Genomic DNA, 25,989 nt, shown 5'->3' on the forward strand with positions numbered 1-25,989 from the left:
CTCGCTCGTCATACTATTTCTTCAATCATACCATTGGAGGGGGAGGAGGTTTCCTCTTAATATAGAATATCTATTCCTCCCCCGGAGAAGTTGGCATCACAGTGTTGGCCATTAGACTTTAGAAGCTAAATTATACCTCATAATTTACTTGATAAATATTACTATTCTAACATTAGATTGTTATACAACATTTGGGTTTTTATTAACCATAGTTATTTATTTATTTATTCATTCATTTTTATATTCCGTCCTCCCCAGGAGCCCAGAATGGGTTACAATGATACATACACAAAGTTTTCAAGATGATATTCTAATATGGAAGCGTTTCATTGACGACTTCATATGAACAGGCTCTCAGGACTCTTTAAAATATTTTTTGACATGGCTAACACCTGTGATATCAATTTGCAGTTTGTAGCCTCCACAGATACCAACTCCATCGCTTTCCTGGACATTCAGATTACCAAATGTGGACTGGGTTTTTCTATGACCCTGTTCCAAAAACCCACTGATCGTAATAACTTACTTTCATACACGTCCTTTCATCCTCGTCATCTTAAAGTTAATTTACCCATCAGTCAATTTTTACACTTGAGATGGTTATATAACACCATTGAGGAGTATAAAATCCGATCAAGTGACATGTGGGCACGGTTTAAAGAATGAGGTTATCCTCATTCAATTATATAAAAAAAAAGCTTATAAATGTGCTCTCTATGCTAAATGGCCTCTTCTATTACAACCATCTGCACAGCAGCAGAATTCATCTTTATTGTGCGTGTTGCGATATACCCAGAAGGCCTTTTGCATCAAGAGAATTATCTTACAATACTGGCACATTTTGCAAGTCCATCCACAATCTGAAGTTATGCCACGTTGTGCTTAGGCAAGGGGAAAAAATTTGAAAGATATTATAACCAGATCCCAGTTCAGTAGAGGCATAAGACAGAGACATGATAGACAGGGTAGCCATGAAAGATGTGGGTCATGCTCTGTATGTTCTCATGCCTTGGTGACATCTCGGGTTTGTCATCCCCGTTTACATTACCAGCATGATTTGCTAGGATTAACAGATTGCAACAGTGCTAGGGTTAACAGATTCAGTGCTCTTGTCCTTTATTTTACATTGGTGCGCTCTGTGCACACCCATATCATTGAACATTTAAGTAAAATTAGAAGGGGTGAAGAGGGTGCTCCTTTAGTTAACCATTGGACACTCTCTACAAGATTTGAAATTTGTGGTTTTAGAAAAGGTTCATTTGCCCTGAGGAGGGAACCTTGCAGGGAGACTGTGGAGAAGGGAGCAGGAGTGGATATTCAGATGGTAAACAGTCGAGCCCACTGGGTTAAACAGCGAAGTAGAATGGCGAGCTTTTTTGCAATCTTAATTCAAATGGATTTCAGCAGGTTCATATTGGCCATTTTACCTTTTAACTTTGAATGACAGTCTGTTGGGAGTATTCTTTTATCAGGAAGGGGTGGAGTTTGGATGGGTTGCGTCAAGGTTTAGTTTTGGGAGTATAAAAGGGGTGGAGCTTGTAGGGTCGGCGTCTTAGAGAGAGCAGTTAAGCGATAATAGGTACTATGTGTCAGCGTGTGCTAGAGTTTGATAGGAGATACAGTGTAAATTTAATATGAACATTGTATTGTTTTTATGTTTTGCAGACATGGTGGGGGCAGAATTATACTTGTGCTAATGCGGGTTCTCTGAGGCAGCATGGCGAAACGCGTCAGAACCCGTTGAACCCCTTCACTTAAAGGGGAAGATATAGGATAAAGAAGGGTACAGTCAAAAGGATATAGATAAGGAAGGATAAAAGGGATTGAAGGATATAAAGGATCACTTACAGGTCATGGACCTGATGGGCCGCCGCGGGAGCGGACTGCTGGACGCGATGGACCTCTGGTCTGACCCAGCGGAGGCAAATCTTATATTCTTAAGTCTGTTTATTTAATTAAAGTTGAAGTAATTTAAAGATAAAAAAAAGATTTGAAAAGTTCAAAAATATAGAAATTGGTGCAATGATTGAGAATGTGAGCCGTGTCAGTAGTGGGCTAAATTTTGCTTACCCAATGGTTCTCTGAGCACTAAGTAGCATTACAAAGTTTGTGATGTTAAATTCACCAGTGTGTACATATAGATACAGTATATCTGTTTTCAGTTAAGTGCACCTGGGGTAATTAAATATTCCTTATTAACTCAAAACAAGCCCCACACGGACAAACGATACACACACCCAGCAACACTACAAGGCCTTAAACATACAACCAACAGCATTCACACTCCCCAAAGAAAAAGAGAAAAAGAAAAGAAGTGGAGAAAAAGGCCTCAGTTCAGCTTCATTTGGCCAAAAAAACTCCACTCCTACACGTAAACAGATAAACAGCTTTTGTAGGAGTGAAGTTTTTTTTGCCAAATGAAGCTGAACTGAGGCCTTTTTCTCCACTTCTTTTCTTTTTCTCTTTTTCTTTGGGGAGTGTGAATGCTGTTGGTTGTATGTTTAAGGCCTTGTAGTGTTGCTGGGTGTGTGTATCGTTTGTCTGTGTGGGGCTTGTTTTGAGTTAATAAGGAATACATTCGGGCCCTAATCCTTGAGTACTAATTTCTACTGGTAATTAATTATTCCCAAATTCATATTTGAGTGCCTAACTTTGTTTGATATGAGGTAGGTGTCACTTTTCTAGGCACCTCCCAAGTTAGAAGTCATGTATAGCATCTGGCCCTAAATGCCTACCCAGATCTTGAATTAACTAAAGTGAGAGAGAAAGAATGAGAAAGAGTACCTTTCAACATTTTTGCTTTCACGGCAAGTAGATAACATTTCTTATGCAGTCATCTGTTATTGTTTTCTTTTGTATCTTTGCTCTGCTTCAATGAATGGAGGAAACATTGCTGCAGGACTTGGATGCAGGCTCTGAATCTGTTGCAGGTCTGTTGAGATGATACAGACAAAATATTAGGCCCTGAAGATTCCTTTATTGTTCTCAAAATAAAATACAGTTGTGTCACTCACAAGTCATGATTTACTTGTATGTATTTCAAGGCAAAATATTTTTAAGTAATGTGATATGGATGTAAATGTTAGATACTGAAGAAGCAAGAAAGAAGAAAATCAATGCCTTTGAATTCTGATGCTGGAGCATACTACATATTCCATGGATTGCCCGAAGACAAATCAATTGGAACTGGAGGAGATCAAACCTACGCTTTCCTTGGATGATGAGATTTTAACTTTAATACTTTGGAACACATTATGTGAAGAGAAAGACATTATGCTTGGCAAGGTTGAAGGTCAATGTAAACCAGTGAGGGTGCTGGTAATTTGTACCTAATCTTAAAATACAACATAAAATAGTTCCTATAGAATTATGTTCTTTAAATATATTTTGACCATTATTATTAGTTAGCTTTAATCAGAGCTAGAGTGTATATGGGTACCGTAATAGAAGCGTGCTGGACAAAAACGTGCCGACAATCCCAAACAGGACTTACGCGCAAGACAGGATTAATTCTTTGAGGGCCCCTAAGCACACAAGTACACTGGGCCCCACTGGGCTTGCCCCGCCCATGCCCCACCCACACCCCGCCCCATTTATCTGTTTTCTTATTTACTTTTTTATTTCCACTTATATTTCTTTTTTAAAAATTCAAAATAAACAAAGATTAGCATACCAGTGCACAGTTTTTCTTCTATGCAACCCCCAAACATATCTGACCAAATCCCCCTTCCTTCTCTTCTCACCTACTTACCCAGGACATTAACTCTGAACCCTTTCAATACGTATATAAAAGTGTTCAGATATATTGTAAAGCAGTAATACTATCCAAAATATAAGTCTATATTAATAACCAAGTTCACAACGCCTAACTGCCTCACTCTACATCAGGGGTGTCAAACTCAATCACATAAGGGGCCAAAATCTGAAAAAAAAGGCTAAGTCGCGGGCCAAATTTTTAATTAAGATACTTAGAGGTCATTTTATTAAGGTATGCTAGCTGCTTTTGTGCATGCTTAATAAAAGGACCCCTAAGTGACTAAGGCTTAGTCTTAGCAGACATATAGGGTTACAACATCTCCAACCCCACACCGGCTCTGTGGTGTAAACAAAATAAATATTGTAATCACAAAACAGAAAATAAAATTTTTTTTCCACCGTTTGTTGGTCCCAGGCTCTGGTTGTCTTCTGATAACTCGCTTGCCAGGGTGTCCTGCCCATTTGTCGTTTTCTTCTTTCTCCATGCTTACCATCCATTTTCCATCTCTGTCCTCCCCTTCCATTTCCCTTCCCTCCCTCGGAGGTCTAGCATCTTTCCTTTTTTTCATGTCCATATCCGCAGCTTTGGCAATGGACCCCACCATCCCCAGATCCACCATCTGTCCTTTTCTCAACTACCCTTTCATCCAGCATCTCACCCTCCTTCCCCACCACCCCAGGGTCCAACATCTCTCCGTTTCTCGTCCCAACTACCCTCTCCTATGCCACTTCCAGAAACTGTATGCCTCCCCCTTCATCTTTCCCTTCACCTCCACTGGTCTGGCATCCATCTTCTTCCTTTCCCTCCTCCAATGATCTGGCATCTCTTTCCTCTTCTTCCCTTCCCTCTCTCACCACCACACCCCCATGGTCTGGCATTTCACTCTCTTCTCTCTCTTCCCTCCTCCCCACTTCCATCAGCATCTGACCCCTTTCTTTCCCTCCAGCCTAAATCCATCCAGTATCCTTCCCCCTTATTTCCCCCTTTTCCTGCACACCAATTCCATCAACATTAGCCCCCTTTCTTTCCCTCCAACCTAAATCCATCCAGTATCCTTCCCCCCCTTGTTTTCCCCCTTTCCCTACACACCTATTCTATCAGCATATGCCCCCTTTCTCTCCCTCCACCACCCTTTCCACACAGCAACAGCAACGCACCCTCCCCCATGGCAACGGGCCCCCCTTCCCTCCACGGCAACAGACCCCCCACCCAACAACAGCAATGCCGCCCCCCCACAGCAACGGGCCCCCACCAGATGACAACAATGCCGGCCCTCCCCCCCAGCATCGACTGACGACAATGCAGTCAATGAAGCTTGAAGAAGATGCTGGTCCATCCCACTCCGTCACTTACTTCTTCCGGCAGACGCAGTCATCATGGGATCTTCTTCGAGCTTCATTGGCTTCATTGCCACCGGTCGATGCTGAGGGGGAGGCCAACGTTGTCGGGTGGGGGCCCATTGCTTTGGGGGGGGGCGGCGGTTGTCATTGGGTGGGGGCCCGTTGCCATGGAGGTAAGAGGGGGGCCCATTGCCGTTTGGTATGTCGTCCTTCAGCGGGCCCCCCTGACTATTTTGGGCCCTAGGCACATGCCTAGTTGGCCTATTGGGTAATCCGGCCCTGCTTACGAGCACCGGCTTAAAACAGTTACTGTTAGTGCTGTTAGGGTGTGTGTGTGGGGGGGGGAACCCCCCAGTAAACTTAGAAGTGTTTGTGCTCCCGTTAGGGAATGTGTGTGTGATGGAGGAACCTCCATTTTGCTTAGTTTTTTGGGTATTCGGCAGTTTTTGGTGTAGTTGGTGGGGTTTCCCCCCACAGACCCCCAAATGGGAGCACAAATACTTCTATGTTTACAGGGGGGGGTTCCCCCTCACAGACCCTTACAGCACTAACAGTGTTTTAAGCCGGCATGCATAAGTCCTGCGCAGGATTGTCGGCAAGTTTTTGTCCAGCGTGTCACCGTGTGTATATGTACTATAACACATACTTCCATCTCAGCTGAAATGATTCTTTTCATCACATTTCTATTTAATTTACACAAAACTATTATTTTTACTTACTGAATCTACTTGAATCTAGGGCACAGCATCCATTGTTTATAAATTACAATGCATTATGATGAGTCATATAAATTTGTAGAAATTTTATTTAGTAAAAATCTCCCAAATCTTAATTTAATATATACATAGAAGAATCTTTTTAAAGTCCAATATTCTATGAGAAAATGAATCATTCACTGTTGAAGGTTTTAATGTAATAAATAAGAAGGGGCTAATTTTTAGGAAGATAAACCTCTATGGGTAATTTTATATATATTTTTTTTTTGCATGCATTTTTGACATATGCTGGTAAAATGCTTCTTATGAAATTTCTCCACATGTAAAAGAACACAGAATGACAAGTCCATATATATTTTAATTCAAAGATGTAGGCAAGTTGAGGAGCAGATTTTGGATAGCAATCAAATTAAGCAGTGATTTATATATATTGGACTAGATTCAGTAAATAGCATCCACATTTGGGCACCATAAAAATCATTGCCCAACAGCAGAGAGCTTCTACAACATTACTCAACAGCTGTCTTGTCCTAATGTTACCACGTCAGCGCCACTTAGAAGGAGAGATGGAGTTACCGTGCAATAGATACATCAAGGGAGTAACAGTGCCGTGGTTAAAGTGGGGGGTTCAGCAAAGGTTTCCTTGATATAGCAGGGCCTTCTGGAGAAGATGGTCTCTCTTCTATGACCCAGGAATGGCAACAGATATTTTTAGGCTTGCAATTCCACTCAAATACAGCATAGATGACCAGTGCCAATCCTTGGCCACGTAATGAAAAGAAACTCACGAAAGCCAAACATAACAGCATGAAGGAGAATCACATTGCTTCACTTTGATCAAACATTCTTGTTTCTGTGGTTTTGTGCAGTAACCCAGGTTTGGCAGTTGGCAGTTCTGTGAGAAACATTCTTCCTGAAAACTTATGCGCTCCTTATACATACAAAGCAGAAGCTTTTACCAAATAGGCTGTTTCTTCCTTGGCAAGACTTGTGCTCTGAACAACAAGTACATACAAGTGAAAACAAAGCAGCAAAGCAGGCAAAAATACTTAGAACAAAACCAACATTCTGGTCAAGACTGATGATTCCACATTTTTGATGGAATACTGTATGAACCCACCAGCATCACAAGACCTAGATCCCATTGAGTTAGTGAGATGCTTCACAAATGGGTCAATTAACTAAGGCAGTAACTAAAATATATGCTAGAAGTGTAGAGGATTTTAATTACCACTCTTGCACACAACTTACATATGACACACCTCATGTACCTCCTATACATAGGCCAGAAGCAATGCCAAACTTATTTGAATCAACCAGTGAATCTGATCCACTACCTGAGCTTAGCAGTTCCATAGTTGATAACAGTCCTTTAATGGGAATATTGGCAGATATTAATGTTCCTGTACCTTTAATTGGTGTAACTGAGCAAAATGCAGCTGATGGTGAAAGGATGCCTGCTGTTTCAGATGACATATCTGTTCAGCATGCTGATGATAGTGTAGTGGTACGCAGGTCAGACAGGACCCATAAGCCTGTCACAAAACTTGTTTGTGATAAATTGGGTACCCCTTCAAATCAAATTTCTGCAAAGACAGTCATTGCTGATGTGTTGACAGTTCTTGAATGCCTGAGTACATATGTTCAACTAGCTAGTCAGGATGAATCTGCTGTATTAGGTAGCAATTTTGCTTACCACATTTACCTTAAAGGTGGATGTGGAGACCCCTCCAATTGTGGCAGGGGAAGAGTGTGAGGAGGGAGATTCTCATGTTCCCTGCATCTTTCAAAGTGCAGTGAAGGGGGATTCTTGTTTCTATGTTCACTGAATCTGTCTGGGTATAGAGACTCTGATATCATAGCAATGGGGAGCCTGTCATACACACTGTTTGGACTCCTCCTACTTCCTATAGCAGAGAGCTACCATTGTCTCTTTTGAAAGAGTCAATTTTTTTCAGTCTGAAAATAGTGTACAGGGTTCAAAAAGCAGTTGGTGGGAGAAGGAAAAAGAAGCAGTTGGGAGTAGGGAGAAACAGTTTGTCTCTCTCTGGTTAATAGTTTTGTGGGAGCTGCCAGAGAATCTATTTCAGCAGTTGTCTATTTCTGTGCATATACCTCAGGGGATCAGTGTCCCAGAACCCTGAATATACTGGTAAAGGGGAAATTTCTATTTACTCTCCTTTTATCTGATAGTGCTCTTCTGGTCTGCCTCCTGTTCATATAACCAGCCACAGGAGGCCAAGGGCTACTCAAAGAATTCATTTAATCTTTCCGCTATGTCCTTGTCTTCCCTGAGAACCCCTTTTATCCATCTATCATCTAGAGGTCTAACCGATTCTCTTTCAGGTGTCAACCCAGGGTTGACACCTATATACAGTGGCATATCAAAGAGGGGGGGGCGGTCCACCTCAGGTAAACGTCCCAAGGGGGTGCACAGCCGGCCGGGGAATAGGTTGCCGCCGGGGAAAGGCTTCCACTGCCGTCATCTGGAACAAGCCAGCCGAGCTCTCCCTTCTTTTCTTCCCTGCAGGGCCGACTAACTCTTGCCGCCCGACATCAATTCTGGCATCTGAGAGGAAGTTGTGGCCAGCCAATCACTGCTTGGCTGGCCCGGAACGTCCTCTCCGACTTTAGAATTGACATCGGGCAGCAAAGAGTTGGTCAGCCCCGGGGGGGAAGAGAAGCAGGGCGAACTCTGAGTCGGCCTGCTCCTGATAGCGGCAGTGGAAGCCTATTCCCCAGCGGCGGTGGCATAGGGGAAGGGGAAAGAAAGAAACGGGGGGGAGGGGAGGATGACAGGGAGCCAGAAAGAAAGGGGGCAGGGTGAAACAAAGAAAAAGAAAATATGGGGCACGGAGAGAGAGAGAGAAAGACAGACATACAGAAAGAAAGGGGGCATGGAGAGAGAAAGAAAGAAGGGGGCAGGATGAAAGAAAGAAAAAGTTTGGGGAGGGAACTCTGGAGGAGAGGAAGCATACAGGAGGCTGAAAGAAGGGAAGAAATATTGAATGCACAGTCAGAAGAATAAAGTGCAACCAGAGACTGATGAAATTACCAAACAAAGGTAGGAAAAATGATTTTATTTTCAATTTAGTGATCAAAATGTGTCCGTTTTGAGAATTTATATATGCTGTCTATATTTTGCACTATGGGCCCCTTTTACTAAACCGCAATAGCAGTTTTTAGCGCAGGGAACCTATGAGCGTCGAGAGCAGCGTGAGGCATTCAGCGCAGCTCCATGCACTAAAAAAACGCTATCGCAGTTTAGTAAAATGGGAAGGGGTATATTTGTCTATTTTTGTATAGTTGTTACTGAGGTGACATTGCATAAAGTCATCTGCCTTGACATCTTTGAAAACCCGCGGAATATAAATGATAATTAACATTTTCTCTGCGTACAGTGTGCTTTGTGTTTTTAAAATTTTATTGTTGGTACATCATTTTGACTTGGCCACAAAGGTAAGGGGGAGGGAGGGAGGGGAGCTGCTGAAAGACATCTAGTAATCCTTGCAGGCTTGACTGTGCAGGGAATTATTTTTGTAAAATCATGTTTTGTTATGTGACTGACATTATTTAGACTTTAATTTCTATGAATGAATAGAATGAAAATGATATAAAATTACTTGCTTGTTTTTATGTGCGTGCAATGAAGGAAAGTGTAGAGAGAGTGGGCTGAGGACGCTGAAGGGAAATGGGGAAGAGAGAGTGGGGAGAAGACACTGATTTATAAATTGACAATTGTATAGAGTATTGTTTCTTTTTATACTTTAATATAATAAGTTCAATATAAAACAATTCAAGGCTTGTGTGGATGGAATCAGGTGGTTTGCGGGGATGGGGACCGAGCTTACGGGGATTAGTCCAATAAAATGGTATTTTCTTATTTCTCATTATTTGTTTTATTTTTATTTGTTAATTTGTAAAGTGGTGATTGTTATGTATCAGTTTTTCAAATTTACATCTACTGTCTTTATATTTTGCACAGTATTAGAGGACATGTATTACTGTTTTTGTGATGTTGCAGTGTTGCATTGTATGCAGAGTCTGGTTTCTTGGCGGTTCAGTTTAACTTTTGTCTACATATTTCTATTTTTAGTTTGTGATTATTCCATATTGGGCGAGGGTGCATCTGTTTGTGTGTATGAAAGGGACATGGCTTTCTGATAGCATTGACTGTACAGGATCAATTGACTGTACAGGATCTGGCTTGTTTAGTTTTACAATGTATGTGTTGGTGTTCTAGTGCTCACTGCTGTGTTTAAGATGCTGCCTTTTCGTAGGTACACTCTTGTTGTGCGATATGTGGATTGTTACTAAAAATCATATTTTTCATATAGATGGGGGGGGTGTCAAAAAAATGATGGGCCCCGGTTGTCACATATGCTAGGTACGCCACTGCCTATATACTTCATTTTAATATACTTAAATATTTTACTGTGTGTTTTTGCTTCCAGCACAATCTTCTATTCAAGGTCTCTCTATGCCTTCCTTATTAGCGCCATGCATTTGACTTGCCATTCCTTGTTTTGTTTTACAAATTTTTCAGTCGGATACTTCTTCCACTTTCTGAAGGATTCTCTTTTTAGCTCTAATAGATTCCTTTACCTCACTCATTAACCATGCTGGCTACCATTTGGTATTCCTTCCTCCTTTTTTAATACATGGAATATATCTAGTCTGGTCTTCCAGTATTTTTGAATAACATCTGGACAAAGCCAGGGTTTACTTGGTTAGCAATGATTTCCAGTCCGCTAACCAGGTAAGTGCCCAGATAAAGTTAGGACTACTTTAACTTTATCTAAGTACCAATCTAAATATTAGCTGGCACCCAAACAACATCCGACAACCAGACAAGATCTGGATAATCAGTGACAGTGCTTGCATGATGCTCAACGTTGAACGTCCAGAATCAAATTCTGCCCGCGGTAGTCAGTACCATAAAAATCATTTGCCATTACAGGCTCAACATCATGCCCTTTTCTTTTATGTGGCCATAAAAACAATGAGTTTACCACATGAAAAATCTCCCATAAATGACTCAACTTACTGGATTAACAGACAGCTCAGACTTTTCTTCCAAATGAAGCCGCTATACCGCTGATATATAACTGCATTAAAAGTGTGTTCCAGTTGTTAATTTGTAGTACAAACCATATTAGCATCTGTGCTCCCAGCTGGCTGATGTATAAGGCATACACATCTGAAAAGGCAATAATACTTCAGCACCAATGTGTCTTATTTCTCATGCCTTTTATTACAGTACCAGATTTTATGGCACACATATAGAAGCTGAAAATTCCAATCAAGTCTAAAGTTATAAAGAGTACAGTCCTATCATCTTCTAATTTGTCCAGAATCAAGAGAGGGGAAATTATGAAATTACAGTAAAAGTAACTGCCAATTAGCACCTAATTTGCCAATTAAGTAAACACTTAACTGCCAGTATTCTAAGCATGGAAATGTGGACGGAAATTTATAGAATTAGTGGATATGTGCACATAGGGCCAGATTCTCATGGTAGAGGTGGCGGAGACAAAGACTGTGTCTGGATTTCAAGAAAGCAAGGGGCAGACATATGAGATAGTGAATGCTATAGATGGGCAAACTGGATGAGCCCCTTGGCCTTTATCTGCCATCATGTTTCTATGTTTCTGTAAATAGTACGATGAGGCATTGGGCCCCTAGTGCTTCAGGGCTGTTTGTATTCTGCTTTCCTTCAGGCTGATGGGAGTTCAAACTCGTAATTTACACTTCAGTGCAGCGGATAGGACTTGGCCTCTAAGAAAAAGCTCAGAAACAGTCTGCACCTTTAGCTTAAACTAGCATCAGTAGTCCTTCTTTCATGCATACTGTCCACTCAAGGTGAGTTTCTCTTCCTTACTCTTCTGGACTCTTCTTCCACCAGCAACTTCTGTTTCTACTTGGAGACAAAAGCACCAAGGACCATCCAGATTAGGGAGACGCTTTATTCTTGGACCTGACATGGTCCGTGATTCAGCATAAAAATGCCTGCCTTGATTCAGCATTTTTTTGCTAATTGAGCAGCGCTTCATTATATGTCTATAAGTTGTTTTTAACATCTCAGGATTATCCATATTGGTTCTTCATTTTCTATGGACCCCTGAAGCAGGCAATTTTATGCTGAAACACGGACCTTGTTGGATCCAAGAATAAATCATTGTCTCCCTAATCTGGATGGTCCTTGGTGCTTTTGCCGTTCCTTTGTATTTTGTACTTTGACCCTATCCTACACTTTCTTTTCCTACTTGGAGACAACCAACAACCTTCCTGCTCCAAGTCTCTGTTGCAGCGTCAGGAAAAGGTACATCAAATAGGGTATTCTTAAATTCTTGGGCTTATGCAGATTACCATTCAACATCCGACTCTTAGGCAAATGGCTTTCTTCACAGAAAAACCTAACACTATTTTCAAGGGGTTTTATTTAGCCCGATTTTCTTCCTTCACACTCCAGATCTGACCGACTCCTTTCTGGACCAAACTCTTAGGCATGCAGTCCAACGGTCGTCATCTCCTGGAAGTGACGTCAGAGAAAGCGCCGAAGCCAGCATGAGCAGCAAGTCTGTTGCTGTTCACGCCGAAGTTAATAAGGTACGGGGAAGAGACGCACGCACCTGAGAAAGAAGAGTTTGCCACCCCAAGGAAGACCGCACCCGAGGCAGACTGTACCCCCCCCTGCACCCCCATTACTACGCCACTGACTCCTTAATAAAATCTGAAATTAACAGTGTTTTCGTTTTTCAGGTATAATCACTAGGATTTGTGGATTTAAAAAAAAAAAAATTCAGTCTGTATAAAAAAAAAAAATTGCAGTGCATGAGCTTTGCAGACTACTTATGTCACTTTTCAACTGTCAAAGATGAGATTTATTGCATGCCTAGCGCTATTATACAGTATACATAATCTTAGACAAGAACAACGTTGCTCAGTGTGCTATTTTAAATGAGAAAACCTGTCATTTGATCACAGCTCAACATATCAAAGGTGCTACGCTTTTTCTTCCTTTGATATCAAGGCTGACGTGTGCTTCACATCTCTGGAAGGTAACTACAGCAATGTCTATTAGGAGCAACATAATAAAACAACAGTAAATGAAAATCCCCCGCACGGTATATTGTTTTCTACAATACCAGGGGCCTGATATTCAAAGGAATTATATTTCTGAGGGTTATGCTCCTAAATTGGCATCTTTGAAATATTACTCATAGGTCTGAGTGGATAAATGCATACTGAACATTTCATTAAACTCTTATATTTCAGAGTATTAAAAGTGAGTAGCAAAAGTGGTTCGTGGCAAGGAAAATACATTTGTATCTTAGCACTTATTTTCAACACTAGGCTCATCAATTACCATATATACTTGCATACAGATCAAAAACGTTTTGAGTATTTTTAAGGCTGAAGGTTGGGAGCACCTATACATGAGTCTATGTACTCTTCCCTACCTGCACTGGCTCCATCTCCTTTCTCTGTCTATTCTGCATCCCTTGCCCATGTCTTCTCCACTCCTGCCAGTAGCGTGGAGGGCCATAATAAAAAAAAAACATCTAAGTACCCTTTTGGCCTAGGCCCTAAACGCTGAAAGTAGAAACAGGGAAAATGTCCTATCTCAAAAAAACATCCAAATGGAGGGTTTTTTAAAATAATGGCCTGCCTCTACGTTCAGCTGTTTAAATGCCCAGACCACCACAACGCCTACACCATGGGTAGGGAACTCCGGTCCTCGAGAGCCGTATTCCAGTCGGGTTTTCAGGATTTCCCCAATGAATATGCATTGAAAGCATTGCATGCAAATAGATCTCATGCAAATTCATTGGGGAAATCCTGAAAACCTGACTGGAATATGGCTCTCGAGGACCGGAGTTCCCTACCCCTGGTCTACACTTACCACATATAATCAATGAAAAAAAAAGCCTAAGTCCCAAACGCCCAATACAAGAGCTTTTAGGTGAAGGAGGAGCCATTCCTTTTCCTAAAAGCTGGATTCTGTAACTGGTATCCACCCCTTCCCCCACTTTAACCGGTGTCCAAACCCCTCCCCCAGCAACGATTGCGGCAGGAGAGATGGCTCATCTCCCCTGCCGCGATCCACCTCCCTGCCCGACACGACCAGAGCAGGAGGCAGGCCAAGCCGTCCTGCCCCAGAGACCAGCACCCTCCCCGACAAGGGGCAGAGTGCAGTGCTAAAAATAGTGGCGTTTTTGGCTCAAAGTAAGGGCTTTTCTAATTAAAAATGATGGTGCCTGTATTAAAGGAGGCATAGCCCCTGACGAAACTAGGAGTGAAACGGTTGGGCAGCCGTTGGGCATAAAGATAAGTGCCTTTCCTTTACAGTACTCTATGCACTTTATATTTATTCAGAGCCAGAGGAAAATTAATCCATATAAAAGATTAAATGATTTTGTTGCACATGCTACTTGCTAAGACCAATGATGAAGACACCACCCCAGTAAGGATACAAATAGAATTTTAAAGTAGTACCTTGGGTGTTTGAGGTCTAGCGAAAAAATCCATTTAATATAGTTTTGTTCTCATTATTTGGTGTTTATACTCATTTGGACATTTCTTTAAGTTTCCTTACTTTTTTTTACTGTTTTTTTATTTTTATTACCAGATACCAGAACTGATAAGTGTAGGAATATTATATTGATATTTTTTCTTATAATATTGCAGAATTGTTGACTTATGAGCCATGAATTGTTGACTTATGAGCCATGGTGAGATCTCATCTGGAATACTGTGTGCAATTTTGGAGGCCACATTACCGTAAAGATGTGCTCAGAATCGAATCGGTTCAGCGGATGGCCACCAGGATGGTCTCGGGGCTAAAGGGTTTCCCGTACGAAGAAACACTGAGCAAATTGCAGCTCTACACTCTCGAGGAGCGTAGGGAGAGGGGAGACATGATCGAGACTTTTAAGTACATCACGGGACAGGTCGAGGTGGAAGATGATATCTTTCTTCTGATGGGACCCTCGACCACAAGAGGTCATCCGCTCAAACTCAGGGGAGGGAAGTTTCGTGGAGATGCCAGGAAGTACTTCTTCACGGAGAGAGTGATTGAGCATTGGAATAAGCTTCCAGTGCAGGTGATCGAGGCACGCAGCATCTCAGACTTCAAGAATAAATGGGATACCTATGTGGGATCCCTACGAGGGTCATGCCAAGGGACAGGGTCACTAGGGTATAGACTTGAAAGAGCGGGTCAGTAGAGTGGCAGTATAATTACAATTATACTTAAGGGGGTTATTAGACTTAATAGGGAGGGTCAATAGTGTGGGCAGACTTGATGGGCTGTAGCCCTTATCTGCCGTCATCTTTCTATGTTTCTATGTTCATTAAATTGTTAACATTGTAAATTAAACTCAAACTGTAAACAGCCTAAAAAAGGAACTACTTGGCTATGAGAGTGAGAGGAGTGTGTGACACAGTGGTTAGAGCTACAGCTTTAGCACCCTAAGGTTGTGGGTTCAAATCCCACGCTGCTCCTTCTGATAGTAAGCAAATTCTATAAGACGTGCCCAAAAGTCAGGCACTGATATAGGCACCATTCAGCGTGATTCAAGTAAAATTGGGTGCTGGCTAGCGAATTGCGCTGAGTGGCACCTATTTTGGAGGCGCCCATTAAATAGGCCAGCTCTAGGCACAAGTAAAAATTAGGCGCCCATGCAAGTTTCTAAACCTAAATAGAATTAGACACACTTTGAAATGAATTTTCAAAGAGCATAAAGACTAAAACAAGATCAGTGGTATAGTTAATTCTTGTACAAGAGCTTGAATCTACTTAATCTGACTCCCCTGGGAAACATCTTTCAGGAAACAGGTATCAGATTTATGGAAGGCAAGTAGCAGATACCAGCTAGAATCATTTCCAAGGACTAGAATATACTGTATATGAGGTGGGAGAGAGCTGGTCAGCTTTAAGGAATGAAAATAGGTGGAGGTAGGCAGTTCTGGTCTGCTTATTAGAAGGTGAAGCAACAGCTAAGAAAAGCAAGGAATGTTAACATCTCTTTTATGGAAAGAAGCCAGTAGCAGAAAGTGGACATTGAACCTGAGGTGCACTGGAAGCATTAGTTAGAAGTATGTTGGGGGTAGGGGGGGGGGAGATGGATCTGAAGAATGGCAGCAATTTCATTAAAACACCAAAAAGTCCAACAGGACAGAGAATCTACAGGTATAAAACAGTACAAAAGGAAGTGGGAACAGACAATGAACACTCCACTGAAGATCACCGATGTAAAACCAACTTGTTTATTTCAGAAAAGGACACAAGCAGAAGCTGTGGACCCGACACAGCACTGTGTTTCGGCATCTGAGGAACGCCTGCACCAGGGGTCACTGTGGCGTATATGTTCACAGATGACAGGTCTGGGATAAAACAAAGCTTGGTCCAACTAACATGCCAGACTAACCAAAAACACTGAAAAGTTATGGAAGCATTTTCATGAAGACGTTTTTCAACCTCTTGTTTTCTGTTAGGTCATTCAAGGTGCTTTTTTCAATTACTGGTTTTTATCACAGATCGATTATTGTAATTCTCTTCATTTGGGCATTACTTCAAAAATATAGTTGCCAGGCTAATCTTTCGTAAAAATTCAAAGTATGATCATGTATCACCTTTGTTTATTGAATTCCACTGGCTCCTTGTGAGGGCTTGTATATTATTTGAAATGTGTTGTTTGGTTTTCAGATTACTAGAAGGTTATTGGTCTAAAGCAGGGGTGTCAAATATCGGTTCTCATGGGCCACAATCCAGTTGGGTTTTCAGGATTTCCTCAATGAATATGCATGAGATCTATTTGCATGCACTGCTTTCATTGTATGCTAATAGATCTCATGCATATTTCATTGAGGAAATCCTGAAAATCCGACTGGATTGTAGCCCTCGAGGACTGACTTTTGACACCCCTGGCCTAAAGGATTATCTACTTTACCCCCTCCTTTACAAAGCCATGCTAGCGTTTTTAGTGCCCGCCATCATGGTAACAGCTCCAAAGCTCATAGAATTCCTATGAGTGTCCAAACTGTTACCACTGTGGCCGGCGCTAAAAATGCTAGAGTGGCTTTGTAAAAGAGGGGGTTAGGTAATTATGATGATCATCGTGTATATATATATATATGCTATTCTATTCTATCCATGTTTTATACACCACCCACATTGCTAAATGGATTCATAGTGGCTTAAAATAAGTAAGTTACAGTAACATATACAACAAAATACAAAAAAATATATATTACATCTTCAAAAAAAGATAGATTTTCAGAGCCTTTCTAAAAAGTATATAAGATGAGATTTGTCTTAACTCATGAGGCAGAATGTTCCAAACTTTTGTGCCCTGGAACAAAAATGATCCATCACAACAGAATTTTAAACAGACGTTCGTGTAATAGCAGGCCAAGAAACTCCAGCTTCTTCCTTATCCTTCATAAGATCTACTCTGTCTGACAGCCAAGCTCACAAGAAAGGAGAAAACAAACACTCCCACAAGAACCAACAGCATGCCAAGTCAGCGATAATGATCACACCAGATAAGCCAGAATAAAAGATAACCAAATCTTTATTCCATTATTGAAAAAAATAACAAAACAAAACAGCACTGTGCTATATAAACACACTTGATTGAAGATAGACCAAACACAGGCCATGTTTTGACTTGTGAGCCTTCCTCAAGGGTCCTTTTGTGAAACAGCAGCTGATACGAGAATAACAGCCAAACTGCACTGAGCAATGTGCCAAACGAAAGCTGTTAAACGAACAGCATCAAAGTAAAATAAAATCAGCCAAGTTCACCAGGGATTGAATGCATGACTGTCAGGAGCCACAGTTGTTCCACAGCCATGACAGAAGCCACTGCTTATTTATCCAATGGGGCAGTAGAAAGTGCCCTATGTCCCCAAAGAAGTCCTTTGGACCAAAAAGGGAATATATCCTTTAACAAAGCAGTGGCGTACCTAGCATATGTGACACCCGGGGCCCATCATCTTTTGACACCTCCCCTATCTGTATGAAAAACATGATTTTTAGTAACAAGCCACATGTCACACATGAGTACCTAGGAAAAGGCAGCATCTTACACCCATTGTAAAACTAAACAAGCCAGACTAGTACAGATCAATAATGCAGTCAATCCTAACAAAAAACCATGTCTTTCGAACACACAGAACACAGAAAACACCTACGCCTAGAATGGAATATGTCATCACAAGCTAACCCCTCCCCCTTTTACAGTGTGAATTTTAGCCATGGTGGTAACAGCTCTGATGCTCATAGAATTCTGAGCATCAGAGCTGCTACCACCACGGCTGGAGCTAAAAAAAGCTCCACAGTTTTGTAAAAGGGGGGATAAAATAGAAATACATAGACAAAGGTTAAATTGAATCAGTAAGAAGCTGGACTCTGCATACAGTGCATCACAGAAACAGTGACACATGTCTCCTAAAGTAATAAATAAATACAAAATTTTTTTCTACCTTTGTCTTCTGTGGTTTCTGCTTTTCTCATCTTCTTGTAACTCTCTTCCTTCCATCCACTGTCTGCCATCTCTCTTCCCTTATATGGCATCTTCTCTCCTTCTATGCCCCTTCCAGAAACTGTATGCCTCCCCCTTCCATCTCTCCTTTCACCCCCACTGGTCTGGCATCTTCTCCTCTCCTTCCCTTTTCTACACCTCTCCTCTGCAATCCCTTTCCCTTTTTTCCCTCATTTTCCTTTTCAATTTATTTTCTGCATCTGTCTAGATTACGTTCTTACTACCCTCTCATCAATGTCCTTTTTTACTGTCTACCTAAAGCTTGCCACCTCTTTCCCTCACCCCTCCAGTGTTTCCCTAACTCAATCCTTTTCTCCCCTTCATGTGCCCTCCTTTTATTTATCCCCTCCTTCCATCATGTACCCTCTTTCTCCAAGCCTTCCATCTAGTACTTTCTCCTCTCTCTGTCCACTTCCATCCAGCGTCTGCTCCCCTCTTTCTCTCCTCCCATTTCCTTCCTGCATTTGCTCCCTTATCTCTCCCATCTGCACTTCCATCCAGCATAGGCTCCCCACTACCATCCAATGTCTGCCCTTTCTCTCGCCATCCACCCTTCTTCAATCAGCATCTGCCCCCTTTCTCTCCCTCCAATATCCTTCCCCCTTATGTCTCTCCCCTTTCTCTGTACATCAATTCTATCAGCACCACCCTTCCATACCACCCTGCCCCCTTTCTTTCCCTCCACCACTCTTCCATTCCAGCAATCCTGCTCCTTTCTCTCCCTTCATGCAGCAAGGTCCCATGATTATTGTAGCTGCCGGCTGCCAGTTCACCCCACTCTGACGTACTTGCTCTGGAGCGGACTCAGCAGCCGCATGCTGGAAGGTCCCGCGATGACTCATCTGCTGACATTGCTCCAGAAGTAAGTTACATCGGAGGGGGTGGACACGGCAGATGCAGGGAGTTGTGGCAAAGTCCCGCAATGACTGAGTCTGCCGGGTCCACCCCCTCCGACGTAACTTACTTCTTCTGGAGCAGAGCCAGCAGACGAGTCAGCGTGGGACCTTCCTGCACCTCAGCACGGCTGCCGACTCTGCTGCAGAGAAAGTAAGTCAGAGATAACGTGACCATTTATTTTTTTTCATCAAAAGGGGATATCTATTAATTGACTGTGTATCCTTTCTTTCATTCCTTTCTTTCTGCACTCAGGCCCAACAATTGTCCCTTTCTATTCCCTCCCTCCTTCCTTCCCACGTCCTTAGTGCCCCCAGTGCCCCCGTCCTTTGTACTTAGTGCCCCCAGTACCTCCGTCCTGTGTCCTTAGTGTCCCCAGTGTCTCCGTCCCGTGTCCATAGTGCCCCCAGTGCCTCCTTCCCATGTCCATAGTGCCCCCCAGTGCCTCCATCCTGTGTCCATAGTGCCCCCAGTGCTTCCTTCCTGTGTCCATAGTGCCCCAGTGCCTCCTTCCTGTGTCCATAAGGCCCCCAGTGCCCCCTTCCCATGTCCTTAGTGCCCCCAATGCCTCCTTCTCAAGTCCTTAGTGCCTCTGTCCTGTGTCCATAGTGCCCCAAGTGCCTCTGTCTTGTGTCCAAAGTGCCCCCAGTGCCCCCATCCTATGTCCTTAGTGCCCCCAGTGCCTCCGTCCTCTGTCCATAGTGCCCCCAGTGCCTTCTTCCCGTGTCCATAGTGCCCCCAGTGCTTCCTGACCGTTTCCATAGTGCCCCCAGTGCCTCCATCCCATATCCATGGTGCCCCCCAGTGCCTCCATCACATGTCCATGGTGTCCCCAGAGTCCCCGCCCTGTGTCCTTAGTGCCCTCAGTGCCTCCGTCCTGCGTTCTTAGTGCCCCCAGTGCCTCCTTATGTCCCCCCCACTACCTTCCAGATTTTGGCTAACTCAAAGCCAGCCTGCCTGTCTACCTATCTCCCTCCTTCCCTGCCGCGCTAAAGCCAGCCAGCTTGCCTGCCTACATCCTGCCCTCCCTGCTGCGGAAAAAAAAAAGCGCCTCTTCCCTTCCTTTCCCCAGCCTGTGCCGCTACGATCCTACTTCCCCCCGCCGACAAGAATGTCTTTCCAATGTCAATTCTGATGTCAGAGAGGACGTTCCGGGCCAGCCAATCACTGCCTGGCTGGCCTGGAATGTCCTCTCCGACGTCAGAATTGATGTTGGAAAGACTTCATGTCGGCCGGGGGAGGTAGGATCGTAGCGGCGCGGTCAGGGGAAAGGAAGGGCAGGAAGACCCGGACCTGGCTGGCTATGCACCCCCCCAAGCTGTGCACCCGGGGTGGACCGCCCCCTCCCCCCTCCCCTTTCCCCTCCCCCTCCTTGGTACGCCACTGGAACAGAGACAAATGCAGGCTCAATTGTCTCTACCAATTAATTACTGGCTTCTACCTGGCTGATGTTCCTATGACTAGTTCACAGCATTCCCACTGGCTGAAGACTACCACAGTCTCTGCAGTGGAAGGTGGGGGGGGGGGGTAGCATTAGAGAGCTGTAGTGGGCTAAACTTTGAACAATATCTACACACTTACCCAGACGGATAATTTACAACTTTTTAGAATCCTGACAAAATCCAGACAGTTGGCAAACATAGCCCCTTGATTCTTGAGCACATTTAACAGAGCTAGGGTTACCAGAGGTCTGGGAAAACCCTGGGGGATTTCCAAAACCTGGTAGTTTGTCCAAGTTTTGGAAGGCCTTGAGCTCTGGGCCATGTCTGGAGGGCCTCAGAGCATGCATGTGTGTGACATCATCACATCACATCCATGCATGCTCAGATGTCCTGCAGACATGGCCCCATGAAGTTTGTGTGTGTGTGTGGGGGGGGGGAATTTGGAGTAAAATGGGGTGGAGTCACATGTTCTCTTTTTTTACACAAATGATGATGTCTAAGAAAACACAGACATGTCCTCTTTTTAGAGCACTGTCTGGGTGTCTGGACAGATTTACAAAACCCAGCAGTTTGTCCAGGTTCTGGAAGGTCTCAAGCTCAGAGTTATATCTGGAGGGCCTCTCAGCATTCAAACCATCTCATTATTAGGCCATTTAAGGATTTGTTTACTTGTGCAGCATAAGCATTTTATGATGACATCAAAGTGTTCAAAGCTAGTCTAGCACTACATTGGTTATCAGTGAGAAGTAGGGTCCAATATAAAGTCTTGATAATTCACCAGACTTTTCATGGTCAGACAATAGTATCTACAAAAAGCATTAGCAATGTATATGACAAAAACGTCATTAAGATCAGAAACAGTAATGCAATTGTTGGTGGAGTCGGTATATCAACAAGTCAGGCATCTTTCTCAATAGGAGGGGCCAGATTGTGGAATTTATTGCAAGGTCAAGTATTTTTATGCAAAAATGTTGAGCAATTTAGACAACTGCTCAAGACATCTATTTGGGAAGGATTTTTTTTTGTTGCTGAGGGTACTATGTGTTAAAGCAGTGTTCTTCAACCTTTTTGCACCCGTGGACCGGCAGAAATAAAAGAATTATTTTGTGGACCGGCAAACTACTAGGATTAAAATTTAAAAACCCCGTTTACACCCCATCTCCGTGAGCTCGGTCCCCACAAACCATCTGATCCCATCTGCACAAGCCGCAATTATGATTTTATATTGAACGTATTTTATTAAAGTATAAAAAGAAACAATATTCTGAACAATTGTGATTTTATAAATACAAATATACAGAGCATAGACCAACAAAACCTGTCTCCCCTCCCCTTCACATATATCCCTCGTGGCTTCCAGGAATTTGGTCTCTCTCTCGCAACTTGAGTGCCCGATACTCCAGTCTATCCCAGGGTAGTTGAAGTCCCCCATCATCACCACACTTCCATTTTTGCATACCTGCCGCGGACCTGGAGACTGAACTGCGGCAGGTATGCAAAAATGGAAGTGTGGTGATGATGGGGGACTTCAACTACCCTGGGATAGACTGGAGTATCGGGCACTCAAGTTGCGAGAGAGAGACCAAATTCCTGGAAGCCACGAGGGACTGTTTCCTGGAGCAGCTGGTCACAAAACCTACACGAGGAGAAGCTACTCTGATCTAATCTTCAGTGGACTGGGGGGACCTACAAAGGAAGTAATAGTATTAGACCCACTGGGGAACAGCGATCACAACATGATCCAGTGCCGACTAGAACTGGGATCATCCAGGGTGAAAAGAACCACAACAACAGCGCTCAACTTCAGAAAAGGGAATTATGATGCAATGAGGAAAATGGTGGGGAAGAAACTCAACGGCAGCGCAAGAAAGATAGAGTCCGTAGAAAGCGCCTGGACCCTGCTCAAGCGTACGATGCAAGAAGCACAGAACCTGTACGTCCCCAGGTTCAGAAAAGAGTGCAAGAAAAATCAGTGACAAGAAAGCATCGTTCAAAAAATGGAAACAGGATCAAACGCAGGCCAGCCTAAAGGACCACAAGGAAAAACAGAAGGAGTGCCACCGAGTGGTTAGGAGAGCAAAGAGGGAATATGAAGAGAGACTAGCGAGAGAGGCAAAAAATTTCAAATCATTCTTCAGGTACGTAAAGGGAAAGCAACCAGCGAGGGAGGAAGTGGGGCCCTTGGATGATGGGGATAGAAAGGGAGTAGTGAGGGAGGAAAAAGAAATAGCTGACAAGTTAAACAACTTCTTTACATCAGTCTTCACGAGGGAGGACACATCCAACATTCCGGAACCAGAGGAAATAGAAAATGGAGATCAAGATAGCAAGCTGATCCAACTAGAGGTGAGCCAGGAGGATGTCCTCAGGCAGATAGACAAGCTAAAGAGCGACAAGTCGCCAGGTCCAGACAGCATCCACCCAAGGGTGCTCAAGGAATTGAGGAATGAAATAGCAGAGACACTTCAGCAAATATGCAACCTATCCCTAAAAACTGGAGAGATCCCGGAGGACTGGAAAATAGCTAATGTCACGCCCATCTTCAAGAAGGGTTCAAGGGGCGACCCGGGAAACTACAGGCCGGTGAGCCTCACATCGGTCCCGGGAAAGATGATGGAGGCACTGATTAAGGACGGCATCTGTGATCATATCGAAAAAAATGGACAGCTAAGGTCGAGCCAGCATGGGTTCTGCAAGGGTAGGTCGTGCCTCACAAACTTGTTATACTTCTTTGAGAGGGTAAACAGCCAGGTGGACAAAGGTGAACCCATAGACATAATTTACCTAGACTTCCAGAAAGCCTTCGATAAGGTACCACATGAGCGATTGCTCAGGAAACTATGGAATCATGGGGTGCGAGGGGAGGTCCACCGATGGATCAAAAACTGGCTGTCAGACAGGAAGCAGAGGGTTGGTGTAAAGGGCCACTACTCGGACTGGCAAGGGGTCACGAGCGGGGTTCCTCAAGGGTCAGTGCTGGGACCACTCCTGTTTAACATATTCATCGACGACCTGGAGGCGGGAACAAAATGTGAGGTCATCAAATTCGCAGATGATACCAAACTATTCAGCAGGTTTGAAACCACGGTAGATTGCGAGGATCTCCAAAGGGATCTTACGACACTGGAAGAATGGGCGAAAAAGTGGCAAATGAGCTTCAACATGGGGAAATGCAAGGTCATGCATATAGGGAGAAGGAACCCGATGTTCACTTACAAAATGGGGGGAACAATGCTAGGGGTCAGTAAGCTGGAAAGAGACCTGGGAGTGATGGTAGACACGACATTGAAGGCGTCAGCACCGTGCGCCACAGCCTCGAGGAAAGCAAACCAAATGCTAGGTATCATTAAGAAGGGTATCTCGACCAGAACGAAGGAAGTCATCCTGCCACTGTACCGGGCTATGGTGCGCCCCCATCTGGAATACTGTGTACAGTACTGGTCACCGTACCTCAAAAAGGACATGGCAATGCTTGAGGGAGTCCAGAGAAGAGCAACTAAACTGATTAAGGGTATGGAAAACCTTACATACACTGACAGACTGAAAAGGCTGGGGCTGTTCTCCCTGGAGAAGCGGAGACTCAGAGGAGATATGATAGAGACCTTCAAGATCCTGAGGGGCATCGAAAAGGTTGACAAGGACAGATTTTTCAATTTGAAAGAAACCACAAGAACAAGGGGACACTCGATGAAATTGAAGGGGGACAGGTTTAGAACAAACGCAAGGAAATTTTTTTTCACACAGAGGGTGGTGGACACATGGAACACCCTTCCGGAAGCCGTGATAGGAAATAGCACAGTACAGGGTTTCAAGGAAGACCTGGATAGGTTCCTGGAGGACAAAGGGATTGAGGGGTACAGATAAGAGCAGTGGAAGATTTAGAGATAAGTGTAGAGGTAGGTATAAAATTAGTCAGGGACTGCTGCTCAGGCAATATGCCTGATGGGCCGCCGCGTGAGCGGACCGCTGGGCAGGATGGACCTCTGGTCTGCCCCGGCGGAGGCGACTACTTATGTACTTATGTACTTATCCCCTCTACTACCAAGAAAACTGAACAAGCCAAGTTATTATAGAATACTACATAGAAATATCATGCTAACAGAATACTGCAGTCCCCAGTTATGTCTCTAGCAGGATATATTCTAATGACAAAATAGAAATAAAATTATTTTTTTCTACCTTTTGTTGTCTCTGGTTTCTGCTTTCATCTTCTTTTCACTCTTTTCCTTCCAGCATCTGCCCGTTCCATCCAATGTCTGCCTTCTCCCCCTTCCATATGTATCTGACTTCTTTCTATGCCCCTATTCCTTGTCCATCATCCTCTCTCCTTTTTACATCATTCATTCCAGCTTCACTGCCTTCTTCATTTTTATCTCTCTTACACCAGATCTAGCATCTTTATCCCTCTCTTATTTCTCTGCTGACCCCCTTTCCAGCATCAATGTCTCTCTACTTTCTCATTCCTTCCCCTTTCTCTCATCTGATCTCTCCATTCCATCCTGACCCCCTTCCCCTCCTGTAATCTCCCTGCCAGCTGTTTCCTTCCTTTTTTCTTTCTCCCTACCCTCCTTCCTTCTTTTCCTTCTCCCTTCCCTCCTCCCTCTATCCAACATTAACTCTCTTCCCATCCCTTTCCCTCCTCCCTCCCAGCAGCATCTCTCCTTCTTCTCCCTTCCCTCCTCCCTCTATCCAACATTAACTCTCTTCCCATCCCTTTCCCTCCTCCCCTCCCAGCAGCATCTCTCCTTCTTCTCCCTTCCCTCCTCCCTCTATCCAACAGTAACTCTCTTCCCATCCCTTTCCCTCCTCCCCTCCCAGCAGCATCTCTCCTTCTTCTCCCTTCCCTCCTCCCTCTATTCAACATTAACTCTCTTCCCATCCCTTTCCCTCCTCCCCTCCCAGCAGCATCTCTCCTTCTAACTCCCTTCAAGTCCAGTAACAGCTCTCCCTTTTCCAGACCTTCCCAGCCTCCTACAGTGGCTTCCTCCCCTTCCAGCAGCTCTCGGTACTTGCCTGCAGGAAGTTGCCGGTAAATCACTGCCCTGGCAAATTGGAGAGCTGGTGGGAGGGGAGACAAGCCACTGTGAAGGCTCCCCAGGATCTTGTTTGCACACGCTGACCATCTCCCTCCACCTGCACCTGAATCTGCAGCTCTCTTCGGTATAATCGCAACTTCCCCGCGGCCCTCTTCAGCAACTCGGCAGGATCAAGACACGCTGCCGACGTCGGGACCTTCACTCTCTGAGTCCCGCCTATTTTGTTTCAACTTCCTGTTTCCGAACAGGCGAG

The 25,989-nt window shown here is 43.8% G+C and overlaps 1 protein-coding gene across 1 annotated transcript in view; it reads right to left on the reverse strand.

Annotated features, from left to right (window-relative positions):
- HTR2C (5-hydroxytryptamine receptor 2C) overlaps positions 1-25,989 on the reverse strand; it is a 298,238-nt gene that overhangs the window by 166,748 nt on the left and 105,501 nt on the right. Inside the window, exon 4 of the mRNA XM_033946497.1 lies at positions 2,785-2,932. The gene's annotated coding sequence lies outside the window, so the exon portion shown is untranslated. The remainder of the gene's footprint in view (positions 1-2,784; positions 2,933-25,989) is intronic.

Source organism: Geotrypetes seraphini, chromosome 5 (genome assembly GCF_902459505.1).
Source record: "Geotrypetes seraphini chromosome 5, aGeoSer1.1, whole genome shotgun sequence".
In the NCBI taxonomy this organism is placed as follows: Eukaryota; Metazoa; Chordata; class Amphibia; order Gymnophiona; family Dermophiidae; genus Geotrypetes; species Geotrypetes seraphini.